This window comes from Argiope bruennichi, chromosome 1, assembly GCF_947563725.1.
Source record: "Argiope bruennichi chromosome 1, qqArgBrue1.1, whole genome shotgun sequence".
Lineage (NCBI taxonomy): Eukaryota > Metazoa > Arthropoda > Arachnida > Araneae > Araneidae > Argiope > Argiope bruennichi.
This window is the reverse complement of record NC_079151.1, coordinates 129,619,575-129,647,184: the sequence shown is the minus strand read 5'-3', so window position 1 is coordinate 129,647,184 and position 27,610 is coordinate 129,619,575. Positions and strand designations below refer to the sequence as shown.

The window sequence follows — 27,610 nt, the reverse complement described above, 5'->3', positions numbered from 1 at the left end:
TAAACAAACCATCATACGAACTGCTTCACCGAAAGTTTTATAATCTTCAACCTTAGCCTTGGACAATTATCACAAGATCAAATATCGAGTTTTGATTGCAAACTTACAAGACGACATTGTCATCACAAAATGAGTTAGAAGCCGATTTTAAGTTAGACCCGTTGCACATATAATTTATAAAATGATCATAACTCCAGGTCTTTTACACATATTCAATCTTTCTAACAATTCCTTGTGTATCAAGGGTAACGAAGACTACAGCATTTCCCAATTTCTAGAATAATTTCCAACAACGAACGAATACGGCAATTCTGTATACAGCCTACGGCATAATATAGTAAAAAACATTAAAGAAAAGGAAATCTACGATCGCATATTTCAAATTATCATGCGAGAACATTATTATTTTTAAGTCCTTATTTGTCTTCATTCATTTAAGTCATTAACCAGTTTAAACCGGTTTGAAACAATCACGAGACTTTTCTATCGATTTCTACCCACCCTCTTTCTATATATATAATATAATTTTTTTAAACTTTCATTTTCAATTTTTCTAGCTGGCAAACAAAGTTTTGGAGCTCGACCGATTTTGAGACGAAAAAAGCCCATCGTTTTTCTAAATATCGAAGCATGCGTAATCTGATAGTCTGGTGATTGTTTCAAACTGGTTAATGACTTAATTAACACAATTCGTAAGAATTCAGAGAATTAATAATTTGAAAATCAAATTGTAACTTTAGTTGGCGATAAATCGCCAATGTGCATTATTTTCTAATAACCCTAAAAGCGAAAAATTGATGTCTCAAAAGCGATAAGTCGCCAATTTGTTGCCTAAGCATTTTGAGGTTTCAATAATTTGTTGCCTATGCATTTCGAGGCTTTAAAAACCTCAAATCAAAACAACATCATGTTTTCACATGATAAAAACGACCAACCGAACACTTCTTTTTTCTTCCTTTTGTCTTAAGCTTTCGCAAGCAAATATCATTTAACCATCTTCATTCAAGCCCTCAAGTACTTTGATATCCACTAAATATAACTTTTTAGCACCCAAGGGATATCCCCTGTCTTGAATGTAAACAACATAGTTTACATTCAAGAACAGTTGCACTGAATTTAACGCTTTGTGTAGCTAATTAATGGAGCTGCAAAATATTATTAGAAATGTTCCGGAGATGGTTCACCTTGTCACTAAAAAGTACATTTAATCAGAGAAAAGAAGTTATAAAAGAAATAGGCTCCAAACAGAAAGTTGAATCGAGTGCAAAAATAAACTTAACCGTTGCCAAATAGGTAATAGTTATGATTTGGCTGCGAAAACTTATATTCATATCTTATATTCGCCTTAAAAAATTGCCTTTTTATTCAATTCGTCGAGAAAAGCTTTTTGTTCAATAAAATAAAAAAAACGCTTGAAAAAGAAGAAAAGGGAAGATTAAATCTATCGTTGTGAGAAATTTTAAAATCTCTCCATCTCTATATACATATGTAATGATATTTTAAAATCTACTTTAAATCTTAATTTCCTAAATTTTACCTGTAAATTAACCCATGTTAATTTCATTCTAAAATGTTCTCTTATTTTTTATCCAATTCTCACTTTTTTATTTAATTATTTTTAACACACGCTCTAGAAGACTGATGATTATCATTTTCACACGCTCCAAGCTAAAGGATAAAAATCCTTAATGCTTACAACATTCTTTTAAAGATACCTAAAGTACCTATACTTAACTTAATATATAACTTCATAATCAAACATGCTTAAAAGACCAACGAAATAATCTAACTCAGGAATTTTTAAACCAAATAAGGACATAACATATCATTGCAATATTATATTCTGACTCAGCTATTAGAAATGAATTTTATTTGCTTACACATTCTACATATTAGATATGTTCTGTAATATGAATGCATTATTTTATAAATTCTGGTTTACTTTGTTTAAGATATTTTGAATTATTGATTTACTACAACGTAAAAATTACCTCGTTCAAAAGTCCTATTTCTCGTAGCATAGGATAGTATTTTTTTTTTATTTGTTCAACAACAGTAAAGAAAAGAAAGTTGAGTCTCATAATTGAGGCATTTGACAGGATGATGTTTTAGATTTGTTCGTCTGTCTTTATGTTACTATTTCAAATTCATTACTTAATTTCATTTTAAATATACAAAGATTTTTTCGTAAATGCAGCTGTCAAAAAAAAAAAAATCTTAAAATAAATTTAAACGAATTTTATGGAATTCCATCTAATTTTAGTACAGAAAAATTTTGAAACAAAGTTTTTTTTAACCATTTTTATCACTCTTCGCTCTTTTTAAGAAACAAAGATTTACAATACATACAAATACTTCATAATATTTTCATATTACCAATAAAAATTTGGAGGCTTACCATGGCAAAATAAGTAGCAAAATCAAGAGTTTTATGTCCCACCCAGAATCACTGTACCAATTTAACATATTTTTATTTCCTATGAAAGTTAAGGACATCTAAATGCGTCATCAATGATCATCTGCTTTCAACCAACACTCGTTAACGAGAAATACTACTCCACCGTACATTATCTACGGGGGAAAACTGTATGAAAGTTCCCCAGTCACAGCTGTAAAATAAAATATCTAATGTACCGATTTTGCCAATTTTTATTTTATGCGAAAGCTCATGACTCCTATATATGTCATTAACGGTCCTCAGCTTTCGGTACCTTCCTCTTTGTGAGATATTGTGAAAAAAATTTAGACAGAAGCTCAATCTTAACACCTAGACCAGTTTCGTCAATTTGTCATTTTCTCAATATAGCTATTTTACCAATTCTCTGTCATTTTATGCAAATATATTTTAAAATAGTTTGAGATGTATTTTATCAAAACTTGATTATATGTCTATATTAATATCATTAATATGAAAGTTGAAGATGGCCATTTCTAATAAGTATAATTTAGTTATATCAGTAACGAAAGTATAATAAAAGTATCATTACAATAATATAAGTAAAAGTTTCACAGCAACATTGATACATTCCTTTTTTAATTTTTCGTGTACATGGTATGGAGAAAGTATAGTAATCGCCAAAAAATTCGAACTCGAGATTTTAACGAATTTTAACGAAATTTTAACGTTTTAGACCTCCTTGAGCTCAAAAAACACATTTTTGGAAAATGTTCGTCTGTCTGTCTGTGAAAAAGAAAACTCAAAAACGTTTTGAGAGAGACAGTCGAAATTCAGTATACAGTCTTTTCACTAAATTTACAGATTTCTATCAATTTGGAATAAAATCTGTTTAGAGGAAATTAGTCTGTTCGTTATGTTAACACGATAACTACAAAACAAAGAGAGCTAGATAGTTAGGATTCGTTACACGCATTTAACATCTATTGTGTAGACATCTATCAAAATTTGAGATAAAATCCAACAAAGATAAATCCAACAATGAGATAAATCCAACAACGGGTTGATTGTCTGTCGGTCTGTATTTTCAGAAACATGTAAATGCGGTAATTCAAAAATGCATTGACTAGGTATGGAATTTTGCGACTTCAAAGATTTGACTTTTGTGTCAAATCTTTGTTTCAAACGGTTGGTAAAAACTCGCCTAAAACTCAAATTCTATTTTTTGATATTATTAATGGCATACCAGGAATTAATCGCCAAAAAGCAAGCCAAGAATGATACTATTTTAGCGACATGATATGCGCGAGGATAGAACCTGGGACCTTGTGTTTCGCAGTCCAGTAACTAAACCATTATACCAAAACAATTGTTCGGGCAGAAGAGCTGTTAACTGGCTTATATGCTATTCACCACAGACTCTCCCTCCAGTGAGTCGGAGGTGAGACGAACGATATGGATGTTGAGTGGCGATGTACACTCATGTCCAAAATTAAGGTTACAAACATAAAATATGCGAAAAATGAAAAACTATTCTCTGTGTTGCCACGAAATTTGGCACAGAGGTACACTACAATGGAAGAAAGAACATAGACACATAACAACATGGAAAAGATTTTGATTGGGAATTAAGAAACAGGATATATCAAAAAGTGTTACATTATGAATCAGAGATAAAGCATTTATCTCGGGAAAAGCTTGTCTAATATGAAATGTGACCACCGTGCACTGCTATACTGGCATCACAACGAGCTTTCATACTGTTTATGAGGGTGTCGATAAATCCTTTGAACAACAAAGCCCATTCTTCTAAAAGGGCGGCCTTTAACTCCTGTGTGTGGGGTGTGTGTGTGTGGGGGGGGGGGTTACGCTGTGCAATGGCTCTTTCGAGACGATCCCAAACATGTTCAATAGGATTGTGATCCAGAGTCCTCGAGGGCCAGTCCATACGTCTTATATCCTCTTCCTCAAGAAAATCATCAACGATCTGGGCTCTGTGTGGAAGCGCGTTTTCATCCATAAACATGAAGTCTGGGCCAAAAGCACCCCCGAACAACCTCACATAGGTTTCAAGGATCTCATCCCTATAGCGATGTGCATTGACAGTACCCGCATCGAAGACGTGCAGTGGTGTACAACTGCCCAATATTATGCCACTCCAGATAAGGATACCTCTGCCACCAAATCTGTCGATTTCTTTTACGTAGGAGGGATGATAGTGAGCTCCTTGCTCTCTCCATATGAAGATTCGACGAGTGTCACTATGTGTGGTAAATCTCGACTCATCACTGAAAAGCACACGCCCCCATTCTTGCTGTGGGACGCACTCAACTCAAAGGGACGCATTCAACTGGTCGTTGGGCATAAAGAGCCCTCTCTGATAGACGTCTGTATACTTTTTGTCTGGAAATTCTTATTCCAGACGCAGCAGCAAGGCCACGAGCAAGTTGAGGAGCCGTTGTCAGCCTATGCCCTCGTGCGCTTAATGCCAAATAGTGATCCTGTGCAGGCGACTTTGCTCTGTGACGGCCTTGGTCGGCCTTCCTAGTTACAGTACCACTTGTTTGGAATTGATTCCACAGTTTGGATACCACTTTCGGTGCCACTTGTAACCATTGAGCTACCCCCACTTGAGACTGCCCAGCTTCAAGTCTGCCAACGGTTCTCCATCTCAAGGTATCGTCTAAACGATTATGAGAACTCGTTCTCACTGAAATAGGTTAAATTTTTTGTTTTAATGCAATATTTACAAAATGGCAGGCAAAAATCCCAGATGCCTAAACGGTCTAATTTCAGTAGTTCCCCAAAAACCAATGCTAAACAACATTTTTTCTCTCAAAAAAGGTTAATATCGTGTTAGCTGTCCTTCACAATATATAAAATATAATTTGTTTAAATTTTAATGATAGCCATTTAGAATTACTTTGAAAAACATTTTTGTGACCTTAATTTTGGACATGAGTGTATTTAGCTATTGTCTTAATTAGCCTGTACCCAGTTGAGTAGCGAGTGTGTGTGGGTGAGTAGTTGCTGCGTCAAGTGAATCTGACGACTTTGTTGAGGGTAGATGGCGCCACAACAGCTTTTACGAAGGTTGAAGGTTCATCATTCAAGGTCACCAATTTGGCAATATGTGATGAGCGAAGGATAGAACCTGGGATTTTGTGGTTTGTAGTCCAGTATCTAAACCACAATGCAAAAGCATATTCTCATGTAGCGTAGTTGTTAACTGGCTTATATGCTATTCACCACAATATAGCTTCAGTAAAAATGCTAACTTAATGCCACAAGTTACTATTTCGTAAATATTGTACGCCAATACCGTGAGGCATTCTCTGGCATGACAAATTTATTAGAAAGTACACAAGAAAGTTTTGGGTAGATCACTTCCGTTGGTTTATCATTACACTTTAAAATGGTGAAATTTTCAAGTTCGCGAAGAAAATTGGCGAAATCTTTCTATTTGTTAAAGCTGAGGAGTGTGTTAAAGTTTTGTTTTTCAGTATCTCTCGAAATGGAACTAGAGGGAGCAGATGACCCTTAATGATGTTAGGGGACTTGAGCATTCATATGAAATAAAAAGCTCGAATGTTGTGGGTGAAGAATTTTGTCTGGGTTTTCCCCATGAGTGGTGTTTAGTGAGGAAGAGTATTTTCGATTTCTTTTGAAAATGGAATATAAACGAGATCGGATGATAAGTGATAAAATTTCATATAAAATGAAATAATTTGCGAAATCGGTACATTGGATAAGGATTTTTTTATCATCTTAAATGTATAGATGTGAAATTATTCTAGAGTAACTGAATTAGTCAATAATAAAATTATTTGAGGCAAATAAATACCGTAATGATAATTCTTGATTGTTAATTGGTAAACGAACAATGTTTCAGAATCGTAATCGTAATTAAAATATAAACGTTTAGCCTGCTTTGCATAGAAAGTGTTGGGCCTAAAGCAACGCCATTTCGGATATATAATATTTAGACTATGGAGAGATGATTTTCCTACATAAAGATTGATTCACTGTCTTGAAAAAAGAGCACCAACGATGTAAATTACGTTTAGAATTTGTATCATAGAACAGTTATTTTGTTCATGCAAAAGACGACGTCAATTTTTTATGAATAAAAAAAGCAAAACAATATTTGATATATTTTACTAATTATTTCAATAGATAATATCAGTTTTAATGGAATAGTTGATTTTCAAATTATTTTTAAATAAATTTTAAATAATTTTAAAATTTTTATCGTTTTTTAAAATTGGATATGGCGTTGGAAAGAAATACATAAAATTGGAAAGAAATACATAAAAAGACAAATATAAGAAATTTCAAGGTACTAAACTAATGCACAATTAAAGAAAAATCTTCCTCGCCTGATAAATCTCTACAACATGTTATTGCTCATGTATTACTGCCCAAAATTATATATATTCTCATAAAAGTAAATATTTCTCCATACAATCGTTATTTGGAAAACTTTTTTTAAACCAAGCATTGTTTTTTATCAGAATGGCATTTTTTTGTTAACTGGAAATTTATTCTAATTTTGATAAGAGCAAGACTCATATTAACGTAGCAAAATATCTGTCATCGATTTTCATTTTATGCGGAATTTTATACTTTAAAATTTTGATTAATTTTAATGTTAGGATTGAATATATCGTTTTGAATAATCGGGAAAAATTGAAATATATCCCATTTCACTTCACTTTTTTCCTCATCTAGTAGCCGAAGCTCACTTCATAGATCGAGAGAAGGTTTTCCAACCTGAATTCCCGATATAAAACTTTTCTTGACCATATAGACTAAATGATATCTTTAAGTAGCATCACATGGAAAACGAAACAGTAATTATCAGTTTTCGTTATCTAAAATGCCATACCATTTCTTTCAACTTAATCGCTTTTTTTTAATTCCTAAAATGGAACCAGATAAATATTTTGCTGGCTCGTGTAGAAGATAATTCTAAAATCGTTTGTGTTTTATCAAGATATAAAATTCATTTTGAATAGTGATATTGTTTCTGAGTCGAAGATGTGATATTATTTTTTTTTAATTCCAAGCGATATTTCTGCTTCATGCATTTCAGAAACTTTTGAAACCTGTTGTTTGAATTCTGGTAAGTTAGAACTATTTTTTTAAAAAAATCAGTTTAATTAATTTTGTTTTTTAATCTAGCTTATATATCTATATTTGAGGTGACTGACTGTAATTAAAATTAAAAAAAAATATCTGCATGTGATAAATTATTGATTTCTTTTGCAAAAGTTTTGCATTTTTAAAAAGGGTTTGTTATTTGTTTACAGATGGAAGAAATATTTGGGAATTTAAAATTGAAAGTAAATATACAAGAAAAAAATAATTTAATAATAAAATTTGAAAATATTGAATTAATTATTTAATAAATACTAATGAACTAGAATAAGTCAAGATGATTTTTTAAATTAATATTAATAAGAAATATTGAAGAATCTGATACAAGTTCTAAGAATTTTTTTCGGCACCAATATTTATCCTAAGAAACCCAATTTAAGATTAAGGATTATAGTTAAAGCAGACCCTCTCTAGAAGTGGAATTATTTTTATGCTAATTCATGTAATTTAAATAAAATAAAAAAAAACTATTTAAACACTTATTTTAATAGAGTTAAAAAATGATGTTGACGTTTTAAAGCGTAATTTTTTATTTCATGAATGGCCTATATATATTCCCTTAATTAAAAAATGTTTAATGCTTGTTGTTCAGTTTTTAATCCACTTAAAGCGATACAATACCTAAAACTTCTTAAAATGAAAAAAAAAAAAATATTGGCTCATATAAGTTGAACCTTTTTAATGTGTCTAACATTTTAGTGCTGTAACTGTTTTTTTTATTATTAAGTATTGAAAAATATTTAATAGTGGGCGTGGCAAAATAAAGCAATTTTGACATGCCTAATTTTCAGATCATCTGCTAAATTAGAGTACGATATAAAAAAAGAATTATTACTTTTTTTCACTAGCAAAATCATATAGTTAAATCGAAATGAAGAAAGTAAAAGTTTTATCTACATAGATTTTCCTTATGAGAATGAAAATTTTAAATTTGAGTTTTTATTTAGATTTTCTTCATTGATAGATTGCTTTTAAAACAATGAAAATAAAGTTTTTTTTCTATTTTTATACATGTTATTAATTTATGTTTGTAGCAGAAATATGCATTTAATAAAGTTTAAAATATGCATTTATTTTTTTAAAGTTATGATTAAGATTTGCGAAATATTGATCTTCGTAAGTTTTTCCTTATATACTTAATGACATAACAATTCTCAAAAATTTTTGTAGTTATTTTTTTATTTTAAACAATTTAGAATAATTTAATTAACATTTTTCAAAAGTTACAGACAAACTGTTTGGATTTTATAGCGTAATATTGATGAATGAAAACTTTAAATTCATTTTTGTCTATGTTTTGTTTTTGCTTATATATTATTTTTCGAAAGTTTAAGGCATCTTTAAGAATTAAAGTGGTGGTGAGATATTTTTTTATAAATGTTCTAAAATATATAATTTATAAAAATTGCTGTGGAATTATCCCTAAGATGCGCATTAATTGTTTTTTAAAAGGTCCAAAATCAAAATTAATGCATTTTTTAGAATTTTTTCACATGTTTCACATTAAAAAAATATAAAAAAATTAAATATTATTAGCAGGAGGAAATCCATAGCAAGTGTTATGCAAAATATTAGTAGACAATAGAAAAAAAAATTGTAGAAAAATCTGCATATTAAAAAAAAAAGATTTAAAAAGGGCTCATTTTTTTAAAATTAAATTTTACAAAGTTCTAGAAATAACTCAAAATTTTTATAGTGTCCAGATATGGAATATTATACTACACGAAATACAATTAAAACATAATTCCAAACATTAAAATTTAAAAAAAAATATTTATATGGCACTGTATCGCCTTAGTGAAGAAAAAGTATTTTTAAGCTTTAAAAATAAGAAATCAATAATTAGTAAATTTTTGGATGTAAATTTCAGTCTAAAATGCCAAACGATTCTTGATTTATATATATATATATATAACAAAAATTAAAATTCTGGCTACCAAGTTTTCCATTAATTTTTTCAAAACCTAAAACAAATATTTACTGTATAGACCGTTTAAAAGAAATGATCACTTGCTTATTATCCTAATCTGATATTTATTAAAGAAAGAAGAAATTTAATATTCAGTTTTACAAAAAGTTGTCAAATTTGGTTTTTCTTTAATAAATGAGATTTTTCAAATCTTATTAATGCTTGTATATATATTTCACGTCTGTTGCAATTTTAAGTTAAATCAAACAAAATAGTTTATTGGAAGAAGATTTCATTCTAATCTCAATAATTTTTATTCAGAAGCTCATAGTAAGATATATATTTTGAAAAATGCTTTTTAAAGATTAATAATTTTTTGAAATAAGGTTACTGATAAATTAAATTAAAAATATTTTGAGATTAAAATGAATAGAATTATCTCTTTGATATTTTCAACTTTTTTTGTCTTGCTGTTATAAGTTTATGTGTTTGATTTATTAATTACTTTCTAAAAATAAAATAAGTAATTTTCTAAAAAAAATAAGAAAATTAATATTATTTGTTTTCTTGGTATAGAAATTTACCAGAAAATTAATATTTTATGATAATATAAGATGATCCTGTTGCTTAAAAAATCTAATATAAGCATTGAAAAATGTATTTAAATAATGAAGTAAAGATTTAGTTTTAGAAAATCACGTATGGTAAACACTGCATTGCATTTTTTTTGTCATTTCAGATAAGCTCAAAACACAGAAACTGAGTGCATTTTTAGTGTAGTGTAGTTCAAAAAAAGAATTTATAAGGTAAGTAATTTTTCTTTTTTAAAAAAATTCTACAATGTATAATGTTGCCGTTTGTCAGAAACATTTCACCTCTGATTTTATAAAGATTTAATTGGATATATAATTATTTGCTACATCACTTGTGTAATTATCATTTCGCGGCAACTGGAATCGGTAATTTCCTCTTTTCGCCAAACAATCTTCAAACTTAGAGAAATATGTAATAAAGTGAAAGGAACAAAAAGAATAAATGACAAGTTATCTATAGATGCATCTAATGTCTTAATTATGTTTATTGTTTGCTCTAAACCCGCACAATTTTATGTCGAAATCAGCTAGTTAATCCACTTGAAAGCAAAACAATGATTCCTCAAAAACAGTTATCTTATGGTGTATTGCACATTATCTACTTCTTTATATGAAGGAAAAATAAATAATAAAAAAAAAGATCTCGTGAATTGTAGTTTATAAATAAAACTAACTTCTAAATTTTAACACACACACACACACACACACACACACACACACACACACACACACACACACACACACACACACACACACACACACACACACACACACACACACACACACACACACACACACACGAGAATTTAACTGTAATTTATTTTTTCACGGTAGGGCATAATTGATGAACGGGAAATAACGGTTGAACGCACCTGTTCTCACCGGAACATAAGAAGAAATTCTCAGAAGTTTTTTTCTTCCCTTCATGCTTTAACAGAGTGATTCTTATTAGCGATTTCTTTGACACACGTAAATTCAGGAAAGAGAATCTTAGTTATCTTTGGAAGTTATGCATTAGGTATTAGGAATTTTTATCCTTTCACTGCGAACTTGAGAAACTAAAACATTAGTGATTTTTAGATGTATAAGAAATAATAAAATAAGTGGGATTTGGATCAGAAAATAAAAGACAATTTTCGAATAAATTAATATGAGCTAATTTAAGATAAAGAAAATAGCAAACTGATTAGGATTTAAATTAGATTAAGAGATATTAAGTTTAATTCATGGAACTCTAAGAAATTTAGCGTCATAAATGAAAAAACACCTTTCAATTTTGAAAGAAGTGTTTGTAAAAGCAGTATTCTAAAACGAGTTCTGAACACATTTAAAGCTCTTTTTCCTCAACATATAAATGGTAATAAACGGATCTATGCATTACATTAATTTTCTTAGGTAAAAATGAAATATTTTTATAAATTTTTTTCTTCTGTTAATTTTCCTGCGTTATGCATGCCAAGCAAGACATGCTAGCTTAGCTTGATGAGATTTCGAGATTAATGATTTCGAATACCTACCTCATAATGTTGAGTTTCAGACAACTGAAAAATTCGATATATGATAAGACATCCCTTTCTTTGAGCTTTTTCATCATACCAACGGTGGCATGTTTGACCCTTCATTGATATAACGGGTTCTAGACCAATGAACATAGAGGCTATTCAAAAGATTAGAGCTTCGAACTAAAGCTTAGCAACCATATACGATACTCTGTTATCAAACCCCACTGTCGCTTCTTTATTTGTCTCTTTTTTTCCCACTGAATAAATATACAAATAAATTTGTAATCACGATAAATATATAATCACAACTAATTTTTCTCTAAGCAAAATATTATAAAGGCAGTATTGTGTTTTATATCCTACAAAACAGCCATTAGGGAGTGGAGATTATAGGTATTCGTGCCTGGAATCTTTTTACAAATAAATGTTTCATAGGCTCATATAAATTGTTGAATTTTGAGTTCTCATGCATACATACATGCGAATGTACAAAATAATAAACGATTGAAATGTGAATGGATATGATTCAAAATGTGACATGGATTTATCTTTTAAAGGATAAAACTAACAAAATTTATTTGCCTGTCTCTTTACGCTCCGTAACTATTGCCTTCACTTGTATTCGGACAGATAGATAGGAAGACAAGAAACTGATTTTAGGGGGATTTCGTCCGCATTTTGACAGAAACTTACAAATTTTACTTAGCAACCATATACTAAATTTCACCTTTTTGATTCAAAATGTTTTTAAATTATCTTGTTCATAGACAGACAAACAATTTTGTTTAAAAAGGTGTTTTTCGGAATTTGAGGGTTCTGAAAAGTAAAGATTCATCAAAATCTCGAGTTTGAATTTTTTTTATCGTTAAAATACTTGCTCTTTGTACAAAAGAAAGCAAATAGATACTCTCATTGTTCCAAAATAATAATGATCGCTTTGGAAGGAAAGTGAATGTATATTTTTTTCTACCACAGTAATGCTATGCAATTCATCTAATTCGGTTTATTATTATATCAGTTCTTCAATTTCTTTTAAATGTAGGATTAAAACCCACTTTTGGCAAACAATTAAACTAACGCTGAAAAGGTAGAATGACCATATTATAGGCACAGGCCCGATATGGATTATAACCGCTAGAGCACGTTCCTTGTGTCCAACTTTCATTGGTTGAGCAAAATTCCTCATGATGTGGTTTCCCTGCCCTTACAAGAAGCAAAAATGATTTTATGGAGATGGATAGTAAGTCCCTACATACTCGATCTGTACATTTTTCAAACGATTGTTCCAGCTGGTACGAATCACATATGCTAAGATGATATAGCAGATATGGATCTAGCAGCAGCACATTCAGGATAAATGAAGCTGCTCTGACAGATATTGTAAATAAATTATTGTTGTTTTTCTTGATTACGCAATAATTTATTTGATTGTGAAGATTGTTGCATGGGTGAAATAACTTGAAGACACATGTTATCTTTTATGTGGTTTATTGGTAACATCTACCACAAAAGGCACAGGAATATACCACTGGAGAACTACACATAAAATTTCTCGGTGGAGAGAGAGAGAGAGAGAGAGAGAGAGAGCCGAGATAACACTCCCTCTAATATACAAGTCAAGTTCACTTTTCTGGTGAAAGTAAATATACTAACATCAACAGTGAGACCACGCGATATTTACATGATTGGCAACTAGCTCCGCCCAGGAAGACCACGTGCTTAACTGAGTTTTTAATGGATATGAATGATATCCGTTGCAGCATGCTTCTTAGGTCTGACATTCATTAGGGGTGGGGGCGAAATTCATCATGATCATGCCCTTGAAAGAAGCAAAAATAACTTTACAGAATTGGATAATAAGCATCTTGATCCTCAATCCGTACAATTTTGAAAAGATTTTTTAACAGATATGAATCATATCTGATAGAATCACACAGCAGATATGGATCTAACAACATTCAGGATAGAAGGTAGTGGTACTCTAGGAGATATGAATCATATCTGCTGCAGCATGCTCCTTGGATCTCATGTTCAGCTGGAGGACGAAATTCTCCATGATGTGCTCTTAATCAAAATGACTGTATGGTGTGGGATAGTACAATTATCTTTAAATTTCATAAATGATTTCTCCATCAGATTTGGATCATATATAGTAAGAAGATGTTGTTATAGTATATGAAGCTACTACCCAGACTAATTTCGCCAATTACCATAGAAAGTTTATTCTTGTCATCATAACTGCAAGAGTGTGCTATGTCATATCTTCTCTTCTAACTACAGGGAATTCCTACTTTTAGGGATACATGAAATCTAAGATGTTCACATCCAATACATAGTTTTCATCTGACTTGAAAAACGTCCCCAGATGTAGGATTTAAAAATTAATCTATTATCGTGGCATTTGACATTAATTTTGTTGAATATTCTTTAAGAAATTTTCTTATCAAATTTTTGAGTATTCATTAAATTTTTATTTATCATTAGAAATAGAAATAGAATCAGGAATAAACGTCATCAAAATTTCTGCACCAAATTTTCCGATGAAGAGTATTGGTAGCAGTTCAGACCCAAGTTCCTTTGAAGAAAATAATTTTGATTGAAGTAAGTTATCAACATACTTATAATCAAATTAACATTTCATGACTTTCCGATCCTCATTATCATACATTTAAAATATTTTTTTGCCCAATTTTAAAGTAAAACTGTTTGGAACAAAATAATAAATACTAGGAAAGTCTGAAAAGTATCCAACCTTGAATTTTCCTGCTTACGGTAATGATGCTATAGTGGCGCCCTATGTATAGTGGAAGAAGACAACTTAATGCGCATGCTTGATATTTTTCTCCGTATTCGAGTATATATTAGATATATACTCGTATACTAAATATATACCAGAGTGTATATTAGGGTGGAACGAAATGGTCTTAAATTTCTTTTTTTAGATTTTAGTTTGGTAATAGTGCGTAAAAATTACCTTTTAGGTCCAAAAACAATTTTTTAAAATTGGGTTGCAATATTACATTATATTGAGGTGCCGCAAAATGCTTAAAATTTGTAAAAAAAAATTGAAAAATTTTAAAATGGGCTTTCCAAATTTTTTCTTAGATTTTAGTTTAGTAATAAAGAGGAAAAGTTGCCTTTTTGGTTCAAAAACAATTTTAAAAAATTTGGTTGTAATATTACTTTATTTTAAGGTGCCGCAAAAAGCTTGAAATTCATAAAAAAATATATATATAAAAAAAAGGAAATTTAAAAAAAGAGTCTTAAATTTCCTTTTTTTTATATATATATTTGCCGCAGAGAGCTTAAGTGTGTAAGAAAATTGAAAAATTATAAACTCTGATAAAATATTTTTATGAGTTTTTCGTTCATATAATGTTACAAAAGAGGATTTTAAATACATATATAAAAATTACAATTGGAAAAAATTATTAATTACAAAATATAATAAAAAATATTTTTATGTCAAATTTTGCGTTTCTTACTTTTGTATCTTTAATGATTACAAATGTTACAGCAGCAAAATGTTTGTTTCTACTTCATTGCCACATTAAACTTTTTTTTAAAAAAATTAAATTGGGGCATATTCATACTCGAGTCAATTTTTGCTCTTATGTATCCTTCCCTTGCGATTGAACCACAGATATTTTGAGCCGGTTCGGCCACCAAGTTTCACAGCTCTTTCCAATGCTCGCATGTGACAAGGAAGCCGGGAAAAGTCGATAACCCTATACTGTTTGGTTCGGCTTCAGATGCCTTCTGTAGAAAGTCTGAAAGAGTCACTGGAAACATATTTTAGCAAGGGTCAAACATATTTCTCAATTGTTATTTTCAAGTCATGAGATCAATTCAAGATGTCGATGTAATCCTTTGCATCGAAGTTTATCTTTGGAACTTTAAACTTCCTGGCTCTATCTTTACTTTCTGCTCTTGCTTTTAAAACACGTAGCAAACCAAATTATCTTTTAATTTTATGTCCATCACTTAGCATGGACAAAAGGATATTTTTTGAAGCAGCAAAGTACCCGTTTCTTCGAATAATCTGGTCTATAACGTTCTTGTGATCATTAAAGAGGTAGCGTGAATATGAGATAAGGTTAAAAAGACTTTTAGAATCCTAAGTACATGAAAGTTTTAACTTAATATTAAACCACACAGGCACCTGCTAGTTTTATCTCTTCTTGTTTATTTGGTGGATCTGGTTGGTTTGTTTCTTTTTGTAAAGAACATTATTGTTCTTCAGTGTTGTCATTGCCGCCAGTAATCGTCTCTGATGCACTAGTATTTTTTGTCCGTTCTTGATTAAACTTAACTATTCTCTGTAATTCTTTAATCTTTCATGCTTCTTTCTTCCTCAAAGCGCTTGCGGTAGCAATATCAATAATACCTATAACCATTTTCTGTTAGGTCGTTGATTCTTTAGAGTCTTTTATTCCATAACTGCCACTTTTTTTTTCTTTTATACAAGTCAGCAATATCAAATAAACGTCTAGCTTCTTCTCTAAATTCTGTGAGATTGGAATCAAACTTATCTGAACATTTTCAGCTTTTAGACTTTAGTAAATTCCTATATTTAGCATGGTAAGCTTTTATCATTTGTGAAATTCTTTTGCTAGAAGCAGCGGGAATAGAAGCTCTTGACTATATTTGTTTTAATATGGAAACTAAAGTATCACATATTTCCCTTACAGAAGGATACTACTCTGAAGCAGTTTTGAGGTTATATCTAATATAAAAGAAGCACTAGATTTGTATGTAATGAGTTCAACTTAAAGCAAATCCCTAAATTTCCCCAAAATAGAACACTCCGATATTTGTCTTGTCTTCACTCATTTAGGCTGAGCCCTTTTTACTCAGAGCAAAGCACACAATCGCACAAGCTAACAAATCAGTTACGTTAATCAGTTACACAATAGATGGAGCGGAGACTCCAACTCAACTGAACTCGGCAACGATACTGATTTGAAATCAAATTTGTCCTTGTCACCGGACGCAGATAAATCTCCGCCTTATCTTAATAACAACTGCTCCGGCGACGACTCAGTGCCATGCCAGTGCAATAGTAAAACTGTTTTTGCACTTTTATTTATATGACAATGCCTATTTAAAGCTTTTTATTTCATAATCGACACACGCAAAAATTCTTAAAAAGTCTCAAAAAGTGTGTTTTTATGAAACTTTAATGTCCTTGTGGCACTTCAAGATCTACTCCAATATTTTTCATATTTATAATTTATTTTATCTACATCAAAAGGCAACTTTTCGACGCTATTATGAATTAAAAATTAAAAATTGATTTTTTCGTCCCACCCTAGTGTAAACTTGTAAAAAAAAAGCGTATTTCATCACGATATGAAAAAAATACTTTAAACGCGTGAAATATTCAGATAAAAACATGAAGATAAATCATTAACAAAATATTGGAACATTATATATTGAAGCAGGAAAACCATTTTTTTTTGTGTGTGTGTGCTTCGTAGGGACAATTCTTTTATAGGTACTGGGTAACTATGATATCTTTAATTTTTTTCAATATATAAATAGGATCACTAATTTATTTAATTTTTAACATCTATCTATATATGATAAGCTAATGTACGTGGTCCAGAAATCAATGTTATTCCTTTTGGTCGTATGGCAACAGTCAAATATAAACAAACCACAATACGAAAGTTGCAGACTACTCCATGGACTGCTTTTGCAGCTGCACTTTATTCAACATTTCATATAACTAATTTATTGATTTGCAATGTAGTCGATGTCTTTTGAAGCAGAATAAAGTTTAATCTAACGTTAAATGAGGCTTAATGGTTACCACATTGGTGATTCGATGAAACCTGCATCACTAAAGCTACTAACTCATTATTTCATATAATATGATAAGAAATAATTGAAAAAATCTGTAAAATAAATGTTAGATGATGGTCAATTATTTCTTGAAATAACTAAGACCTATGAAATGACAGAATTATACATTTTAAATGTAAAATTTAAGTATTTTAATTTCTCCTAGCAGTACGTTGTTGTAGTCTGATTTTTCAGCCTTATTGAATAACAAAGTGAAATTTTAATAAATGTATACTGTATTAATAGTTTAACAATCAGAAAAGTCAGAAGTATTTTAATACTAGCCTCTTTACGAGACTTTCTTTCATTAATTATCTTTCACAAATTCTTCATCATCTTTAACCCATTTTCACATGATGATGGAAATTTCCATCATAACTAGTGAGCAAAAAACTGTACTCAAAACAGGTGTACTGTAAATAGGTTGATGCTGGCAACTTTTTTCATGACTATTGCCTAATAAGGAACGTAGCAATAAAAAAAAAAAAAAAAAAAAAAAAAACCTCACAATCATTATAGCAGGTTTTAACTTGTCATTCCGCTGTTTGTTGTGGTTGGAAGAAACATGTGATTTCTTGAATATTATTTTTATAACTAATCTGAAATTTTCTTTTGTTAATAAAAGCGATAATGAGTGGAGAAATTTAGAAGAGAGCAACATTGAAGATTTTGTACTGAGCTTAACATGTACATTTTTATGATGATGGATGTTTCATCAAACTGTTTTTTAATTATTTTACATTATATATTTATACTAGGATTTTTTAAAACATTTTTCTTTTCACCTAGAGCATGAATTATATCACTCTGATTTATTTCACAAAAAAAGAAAGAATCATTCAAAGAATGGTTAAACGATTTAGAATTCTCACCTTTAGATTACACGATTTAGAATACATTCACCTTTGTGTGTAGTGGTGTGTCGTTGTACAATTCCATCGCAATCAGCCCCAGGTCTTATTTGAGGCAATTTTGAAACATTTCCTTCGCATTTCACTATCACGCTCTAACACTAAAATAATGGAATTTTGTACAAATTATCTACTATAGTAATCGGTAATCCAATAAAATACTCTAATGTTTGGTAATTTTTCGGCATCGACCGACCAATGTTTAGTGCTGATAGTTGAGTAAAAAAAAAAAACTACAAATTCTTTCCACATTTTAATGTTCACTTTACTGCTCGCAGTCATGCAAGCTGCACATTTCCATAACATTACTTACACATAACGTTTGAGAATTAGACATAGACATGACTCCTTACATGCTTCAATACTGTTTTTCCTAGGCAGGTAGTATTGAAAGCAAAACATTAAGTAGGTGAATTTAGTTTAGTTATATTAACGTACCGTTTTAAAGCAACACTAGGGCTATTTTGGAACGGACCTCATAATTTTAAACCACTGTCAGATGACGAGGACGACACACCTGAGATGGCATCCCCTTTCCAAACTTCCACGCCACACCAGTGGACATTAAGTAGATGAAGAATTCTTATAAGATGTGACCCTATCCATTTTACAAAATGTATCAACAACCAATTTTTTTCAGAAAAGGAATATAGTAAAATATTGTCTTTGTGTTTTTCAAGAGCTTGAGATAAATCGAGGTATAAATGAAAAGACGCATGAGCAAAATTAAAGAAAAAAACAAATTTGTTTTGTACAAATGAAATTTTAAAGTTACAAATTCAGTTAAAGGTAATAATCTTAAAGGGCTTTTTAAAGATAAAGTTGATAAATTACTTAATCTAATAAATAATAATGTGAAGTGAAAATTAAAATATGAAAAGAAAATGTGTTATTTTTTAAAATTAAACTATCAATACTAAACTTTGTCTGTCGAGCCCGAAAAATTACCGGCCATTAGAATATTTTGTTGGATTACCGATTACCATTGTAGATAATTTGTGTAATATTCCATTTCCAAATAATAGTATTGAACATAATAATTACATTTTTAGAGTAAATATTTTTCATAAAAAATGGGAAAAAAATCATATTTTTATTGCATATCTTGAGTACTTATTATAATTTCTTATTTTATACGATTTTGTCTATGCTGGTAGATGTTTAATTGGAAAAATTTTAATGATATGCTGTTTATCTGCGAATATTCAATACAGCATGATGAATCGAATTGCATTTCATTGTATGTTTTCCATTAGTGTTTTGACAAACAAAATAAATTCTGAGTTTTTCAATGGAGCCCATTAAATCTTTCAAGGAACGTGGAATTACATCTTTGTTGAGAAAGGTGGATATTCTTCTGCATTATCGCTTAAATTAGCACCAACCAATTTGTATTTTATTTATTTATCAGTTAAGAATAAATAGAAAAGGAGATTCACCATAAGGAAAAGTGTCCTCTCTGTTAATAGGAAAGGAGAAATAAGGACTGTCGTAGAAAATTTATGAATTTTCAAACGATTAAAACGATGTAGGGTCGGAAAATAACTTTGTTATCTTCGATTATTCGTTGAATTATAACTGAACTATTGTTGATAAGTATATTTTTGATAATTATATACTTATCAACCATACTTGTATGGTTGATAAATACAACTCTTATCAACCATTTCTGTTGTTAAGTATATCATAGCTACCACAGTGTGTATCATCTATATATAAATGAGAAACGTATAAAGAATGCGTTACTTTATTTGATTTTGAAATAAACAAAAAAAATATGAGATGGTTTTTTTCAAAATGGGAAAATACAAGGTGATCACAATTAAAACACCCCTACTCTGAGCTCTCTATAACAGTGTTTTACAATTCAGTGTAAAGGTTCCAAAATTGGTGAACATACTATTCAAGACATTTGGAGACGGACTACGCGAAAAAAAAAAAAAATAGTTTCAGAAACACCGATAGATGGCGCTGTAAAACAAAAATATGCTGAAAATACACTTAACGCGAATGTAACCCATTTTATTCGAACGATAATAAATGCAGCTATTATCAACCGTTTCTGTTGTTAAGCATATCATAGCTACCACACAGTGTATCATCTATATATAAATGAGAAACGTATAAAAAAATGCGTTACTTTATTTGATTATGAAATAAATGAACAAAAAAAATGAGATTGTTTTTTCAAAATGGGAAAATACAAGGTGATCACAATTAAAACACCCCTACTCTGAGCTCTCTATAAAGACATTTGGAGACATAAAGACATTTGGAGACATAAAGACATCTGAGCTCACTATTCAAGACATTTGGAGACGGACTACACGAAAAAAAAAATAGTTTCAGAAACACCGATAGATGGCGCTGTACAACAAAAATATGCTGAAAATACACTTAACGCGAATGTAACACATTTTATTCGAACGAACATTTGTAACATATTTTATTCGAACGTATCAAACATTCAATTGCAAGGACCTTATCGATGCTTACCAGCTTGTTCAACTGCGGATTCTAATTGGTCGATTGAGATGCTTCTAACATGCAGAGTAACATTGTTTTTCAAATCTGCCAATATTACCAGACATCCTCGAAAAACAAGATCTTTTTTAGTATCCCCAAAGCCAAAATTCGCAGGGATTAAGAATGTGTAGAATGAGATGGTTAGTTTTGCCGGCAACGCACCACTAATTACTCTATCATTAGCAAAATGTCGCCGAAGAAACTGCTGTACACAAAGTCCAATGTGTGGAGGCGCTGCATCTTGCAGAAAGGTAATTGAATTAAGACATTGGCGCTACTGCATTTGGGGTACAGCAAAATTTTCGAGAATGTTTTGGTATCAGCTGATACCTTGCGTAAATTCTCTCAAGTTGACGAAACTTTCGAAGAGCAGCTGAGGCATTTCCTTTGTTTTCATAAAACAACTTCACAAGCAAAGTGCGAAGCCATCGCTGATAAGAATGATATTTAACATGTTTTATCCCTTTTATACTTAGAACAGTAGCAGCAAACCAAGGATTTATGCAAATTTTTGTGCGAAATTGCAGTTATAATGACCGTTTCAGTTTCTTCACTTTTTTTTATCGTCTTTCTTTTCATTTCAGTAACAGAAACTAGAGAATTGAAACTTCCATGCCGCATGTGTTGTTTTTCTGATTATTTTGATCTTTTTAGCATGTTGTTCTGTTGTACAGCGTCATCTATTGGTGTTTCTGGAGATAATTTTTTTTCTCGCCGTCTGTTTCCCCATGTTTTGAATAGTATGTCCATCAATTTTGGAGCCTTTACATTGAGTAGTTCGCTGTATAGAAAGCTCAGAGTAGGGGTATTTTAATTTTTATCACCTGGTAGTTTTCAGATAAAAGAAGACCGCAACGTTTTATTACTGCCATGCTTATTATGCACATATGTTCGAGTTTGATGAAAGGTTTCTTAAGCATTACATCGATGAAACACAGTCATCAATAATTCATCCAGCAACAATCGGTAAAATCCGAAACCAACAATAACAACAACAACAACAACAAAAAAAACACCCAGGGGTAATTATTTCCAAATGAATCTATGCAAAAAATTCATTAGTTCTAAAGATTCTCTTCCCCCCCCCCCAAAAAAAAAACAAGCAACAACTAAAAAACAATTCTTTTGGAGAATAGATATAGAGATTAACACTTAAGGGGGTAGTGTACTTTGAAATAAACAAAGATACGAAAACATGAAATTTCATTTTTATTGTTTCATTATCAAAATATATGCTCATATTGAACTAAAATAGCGTTATAAAGTGTATAGTTAAACAAAATAAATATTTGAAGAACCAGAGAAAAAAAAAGAACATTTTTATGACTTTTTTCAAAGTGATATTCTAATTAGATTTAAATATCTTTGAAATGTTCCAGGTATTTTAACTCCTGAAGAAATTAAATAGAATTGATATAAAAGATTTTGGCTAAATATTAAAATAAAATTGATATGTATTTCATATTTTGAGTTTTTTAGGTAATTAAAAGTCAATGTTAGTCTGGAAAAGCATAAAGATATTTCTTAACATTAGCACTTAAGTGGAATTACAAAATCATGCATAGTTTTATTCCAAATAAATTTATAATTGGTAACAAGGATAAAATAATAGAAAAAATTAAGAAACCTAGAATGATTTTAAATTGTTAAAAAATATATATATATATCTTTTAATTTTTTAGAATTCAAGTATTTTGCTTGAAAGAGTTTTAAAAAAAATATATTCGACATAATTATATTTTAATAAATATGCATAAAAATTTCATTACACTAAGTGAATAATTCGCGAAAGTACTTAATAGAAATCTCCATTTCCTTAAATAAGCAAGAAATCAAAATAAGATGAAAATAATAATAATAATAAAAAAAAAACTAATGTAAATAATAAATGAACATGGCATTTATATTTTTATTCACTTCTGAAGACCTTTTCAGTGTATAGAAGATGATAAAAATGAGAGAAATAGGTGAAAATGTTATAAATTTGAATGAAAATCCCTTTTCATTTACCTAGGTATCAAGGCAAGTTTTGAGTTGTTTCTCCGTTTAGGTCGTTTGGCATTAAGACTGGCTACAGAATCAATGCATACACGCTGCAAGAGAGCCATTGAATAAAAGGTATGTTACTTTACCTAAAATGGAATAAGACATTATCATCAATAAAGTTGCAGATATAACGTAGATTTCCCGTATATGCATCCGATGCCATTTATCAATATGTCACTTTCGTATTTTTTACCGATTTTTTCTGAATTTCAATCACGTGTTTGGTCTTTTTCTTCGAAGACCTGTTGCCTCTAGGAATTTTTTTTTTCTTAGTTAAAGGGAAAACATTGACTTATTACCAAGGGAAACACGCTTACGTCTTCAATTCGATCGCATTTATGGCCTTTATCTCGAATACCTGTTGCACCTAGAAACTTCTTCTGATCTTGGTTAAAGGGAAAAGGTTGACTTATTATTTTCAATTCGATCGCATTTATGGCCTTTATCTCGAAGGTCTGTTGCTTCTAGAAATGACTATTGGTCTTAGTTAAAGGGAAAAAGTTGACGTATTAGCAAGGGAAACATGCTTTCGTCTTCAATATAATCACGTTTATGGCCTTTATCTCGAATACCTGTTGCACCTAGAAACTTCTTCTGGTCTTAGTTAAAGGGAAAAGGTTGACTTATTATTTTCAATTCGATCGCATTTTTGACCTTTATCTCGAAGGTCTGTTGCTCCTAGAAATGACTATTGGTCTTAGTTAAAGGGAAAAAGTTGACGTATTAGCAAGGGAAACATGCTTTCGTCTTCAATATAATCACGTTTATGGCCTTTATCTCGAATACCTGTTGCACCTAGAAACTTCTTCTGGTCTTAGTTAAAGGGAAAAGGTTGACTTATTAGCAAGAGAAACACGCTTTTGTCTTCCATACGATCACGTTTATGGCCTTTATCTCGAATGCCTGTTGCACCTAAAAACTTCTTCTGGTCTTAGTTAAAGGGAAAAGATTGACTTATTAGCAAGGAAAACATGCTTTCGTCTTCCATAAGATCGCGTTTATGGTTTTTATCTTGAAGGCTTGTTGTGCCTAGTAACTTTTTTTTGAATTTATTTAAAGGGAAAAGATTGACTTATTAACACGGGAAATACGCCTTTGTCTCCAATTCAATCACGTTTAGGTCTTTATCTCGAAAATCTATTGCCCCTAGAAACTTTTTTTGAATTTATTTAAAGGAAAAACGTTGATTTATTAGCAAGGGAAACACATTTTGGATCGCATCAATTTGGGCCTGTTGCCTTCAAAAACTGTCTTTGGTTATATGAGGGAGTTAAATGGAAAAATTTAACGTTTAACAAGGAAGACTCACTTTCATGTTCAATCAAATTACGTTTCTGGTCTTCATATTTGAATATCTGTTGCCTTCAGATATTTTCTATGGTAATATGTTGGAGTTAAAAGGAAGGAAATAACTTATTAGGAAGTGAAAAGCGCCAAAATTTTCTCTCATACTCTCTAAGAAATATGTTACTTCTGTCTTCCTGAGCATAAAATTACAGACTTTGGGCAAGGTAATGAACACTATGAGTGCTCAGAATATTATTTTCAGACTTCCACGCATGAGAGTTTTCTGCTTGTTAGTATAGTAAAGGACTCTTGTATTAAGTGATGGAATTGGCGAAATTAGATGAGTAATATCTATATTTGGCAAATGTTTGGCGAATAATTACAAGCACACTGATAATACACATGTACAGAAAATCAAATAAATATTTGAGCGCCTTTTTCCTGACTGACTGACACTAAAATCTGACTTACAATTACAATTTGTAGTCAAAAGTTCATATACCGAATTTCATACTTAAGTCGTTGTGTTCTTGAATGATTTCTTTTACATGCATACAAATGTACACATAGATAGACGGTCAACCTTTAACCAATTTTTTTTTAAAAATTTGATAAGAAGCTGTTGCGGCATAAATCGTAAATATTTTATTTAAAAGTAGCTAACGATTATTTTAATAATTATAAATTTTATTTTGTAAATAGTTGTAAAATTCAGATTGGCAACAGTGATACTTTTGGAACTTGTTGTTTAAAAACGATGCTAGAATGTTGAATGAAAATAAGTTGATGTAAATTTGATAATATTATCTATATGTAATATTTAGTTTTATAGTACGTTTGTCTGCATTTTATTTTTGTTGATGCTCGAACACGGCAATTGGTGACCCTGGTTTTACGGTGACGAAAATACCCAAACTTCATACAACTGTTGTGGCGCCCTCTACCAGAAATAAATAAGTGAAAAAAAAGCTGATAAAAAATCAGCCAATAAATAAAAAAAAGAAGCTGATAAATAATCAGCCAACAAAAAAAATGAAGCTGATAAATAATCAGCCAATAAAAAAGGGATAAGGTGCAACAGCCAATATACCACCACTTATAACAGCAAAAACAAACAACAGTTTAGACAAAGCTACAGTTTAGATGCCAAAACTGTGAACCAAATTTCATTTATTTAAATTCTTGCGTTTCGGTATTATCGCTTTTACGTGCATACAAAAGTATAGATTGAAAGATCCCTAAACGGAGTTCGTGCCAAATTTGATATGTGTTTACATTTTAGATTTAAATTTTTCATCTTCACTCAAACTACATTTCATACATCAAGTTCTTCGTATACTTATCGTGTTCGCTTGTACTCGGACAGAGAATTTTCGGTACGACTGGAGTTTAACCCCCTGCTTGGCGCAATTTTCAGAAACCGCCAACTCGCCAACAACGGTCTTGCGCCTTGTTTTGCGAAATGCTCAAAAGCGGGGGAGCAGATATCCAATCATAGCGCATAATAAAGGCGAAAAATAATAGTTTTGCCAGTCTGGAGGTTGCCAGCTTTGGCGCGTTATCGCAACTTGGCGATAACTCCGGTTCACCCGAATTTTCTTCTGATTGGATTTCATTAAAAATTTGATAGAAATCTAAAAATTTAAAATTTACTGTTAAGTCCATATATCAAATTTCACCCTTCTAGTTAAAAGCAATTTTGAGATATCGTGTTCACAGATTTGCAGAATGGTAGGCAGAAAGAAATAATCCCAAAAATATGTTTTCCAAATTCAGAAAAGTTTGAAATATGAAGATGAGTCAAAATTTATTCATTTCTCTTTGACGATTACATTACTTTTTTTCTTTGTATATTTCACACACGAAGAATTAAAAATAACAGCTTCACGAAACATGTTTAATTATGCTAAAAAAATGTTAAAATTGTTTTGTTTTTAGATAATCGTTTATAGAGATGAGTAATTGTTGACTTTTATTACAGTTTAATTTAAAATTATTTCCTTTTAGAGCTCATTTGTCAGGATGCGGAAATAATTTTATTAAAAACCAGCTGGGGTGATCTTTCTAAAACTCTCTCGCATATTCTCAAACAAAGGTGTTATTCCAGGTGTTATAAGCCTTGTATGGCATTGGCGTAAAATAGTTACGAAATATTAATCTTTGGCTTGAATATAGTGTTTTTATTGAATTTATCATGCAATCCTTGGCGAGTTATTTGGTGATTAATCCCTATTGTGCGGTTAATAGTATCCGAAAATTGAATTTATGTTTTAGATGGTTTTTTCCTAACCGATTGAAACAAAAATTTGGCATAGAATTACAATTGTAGTCACAGAATTCTATTTCAAATGTGATGATATATCATTTCTTCTTTGAGTTATCACGTTTACATGTTTCTGAAAGTACAGACTGACAGGCAATTAACCCCTCATTGGATATGGCACAAAATTTGAAAGGAGTCTTGTCTGTGTCGAAATTTATAGCTCTCTTTGGTTTGTAGTCATCGTATTAAATTATATGCGAAAGCAGGCCGACAGTCTTTCTGAGCGTATTTTGATTAAAATTTGAAAGAAATCTACAAGTTAGATGTAAAAATCGCATACTATATTTCATCGGTTTCAAAGCGTTTTTGAGTTTTTTTTTGTCAAAGACAGACAAACGGACATTTTTCAAAAATGTGTTTTTGAAACTCAAGGAGTTCTAAAACGGGGAGATCCGTCAAACCTTCGAGTTGGAATTTTTTGACGATTACTATACTTTCGGTATACTGTGCGTACAATACGAGAAAGTAAAAATAGATTTGAATGTGAAAATTGAAAATAAATCACACAAAGTTTTCAAATTAATTTGATTCTTAATTAATCTTATCTCTTAAAATTAAATTTTTTACTCTTGGGAAGAGCTAATAAAAAAGTCCAATAAAGGTTATTAGGGGAAATTCAGAGCTACTGAGAGCTACAAATTCAGCTTGCTTCCTTTTTGAACATACAGTTACGTAGTACATTCAATTCAAAGCATCCATTTTTTTTTTGTATTCGAAGAAATTAAAAACCTGAACCTCATAAAAATAACAGGATCAATTTTATTGGCGGTTTTATATTGCACTTCATATATGAGAAACTAAAAAAAAATCTTTATTAATTATTTCAAAAAAGCAATAATTATAATTACATAGATAATTTTATAATTTTATCAAGTACATTATTATACAGGTGTAAGATGAAGAAAATAGTTCCTAATTATTTTTGTTTGAGCTGTTTCTAAAAATTTGCAATCCAATGTAAAAGAGTGCGATTTTCGTGTGAAAGTCAAAAGTAGTCAGTTGAATATCCCAAACTTAACAAATATTTTGCAGTCAGGATTGGAAACATTTCAATATTATAATCGTAATTTTAAATTAATAATTAGATTTTTAAAAATTAAAATTGTAATTA

General features: G+C 30.5%; 1 protein-coding gene across 3 annotated transcripts in view; it reads left to right on the top strand.

Moving 5' to 3' along the window:
- The first annotated feature begins 7,380 nt into the window (after positions 1-7,380).
- The window catches only part of LOC129978536 (uncharacterized), a 31,144-nt gene continuing 10,914 nt past the window's right edge, over positions 7,381-27,610 (top strand). The window contains exons 1-4 of one of the 3 annotated variants that reach the window (XM_056090664.1): positions 7,381-7,520; positions 10,204-10,270; positions 14,044-14,160; positions 22,894-22,961. The gene's annotated coding sequence lies outside the window, so the exon portion shown is untranslated. Of the gene's footprint in view, positions 7,521-10,203; positions 10,271-14,043; positions 14,161-22,857; positions 22,962-27,610 lie in introns of all 3 variants that reach the window. The other 2 variants (XM_056090646.1, XM_056090655.1) reach the window with 2 other exon arrangements.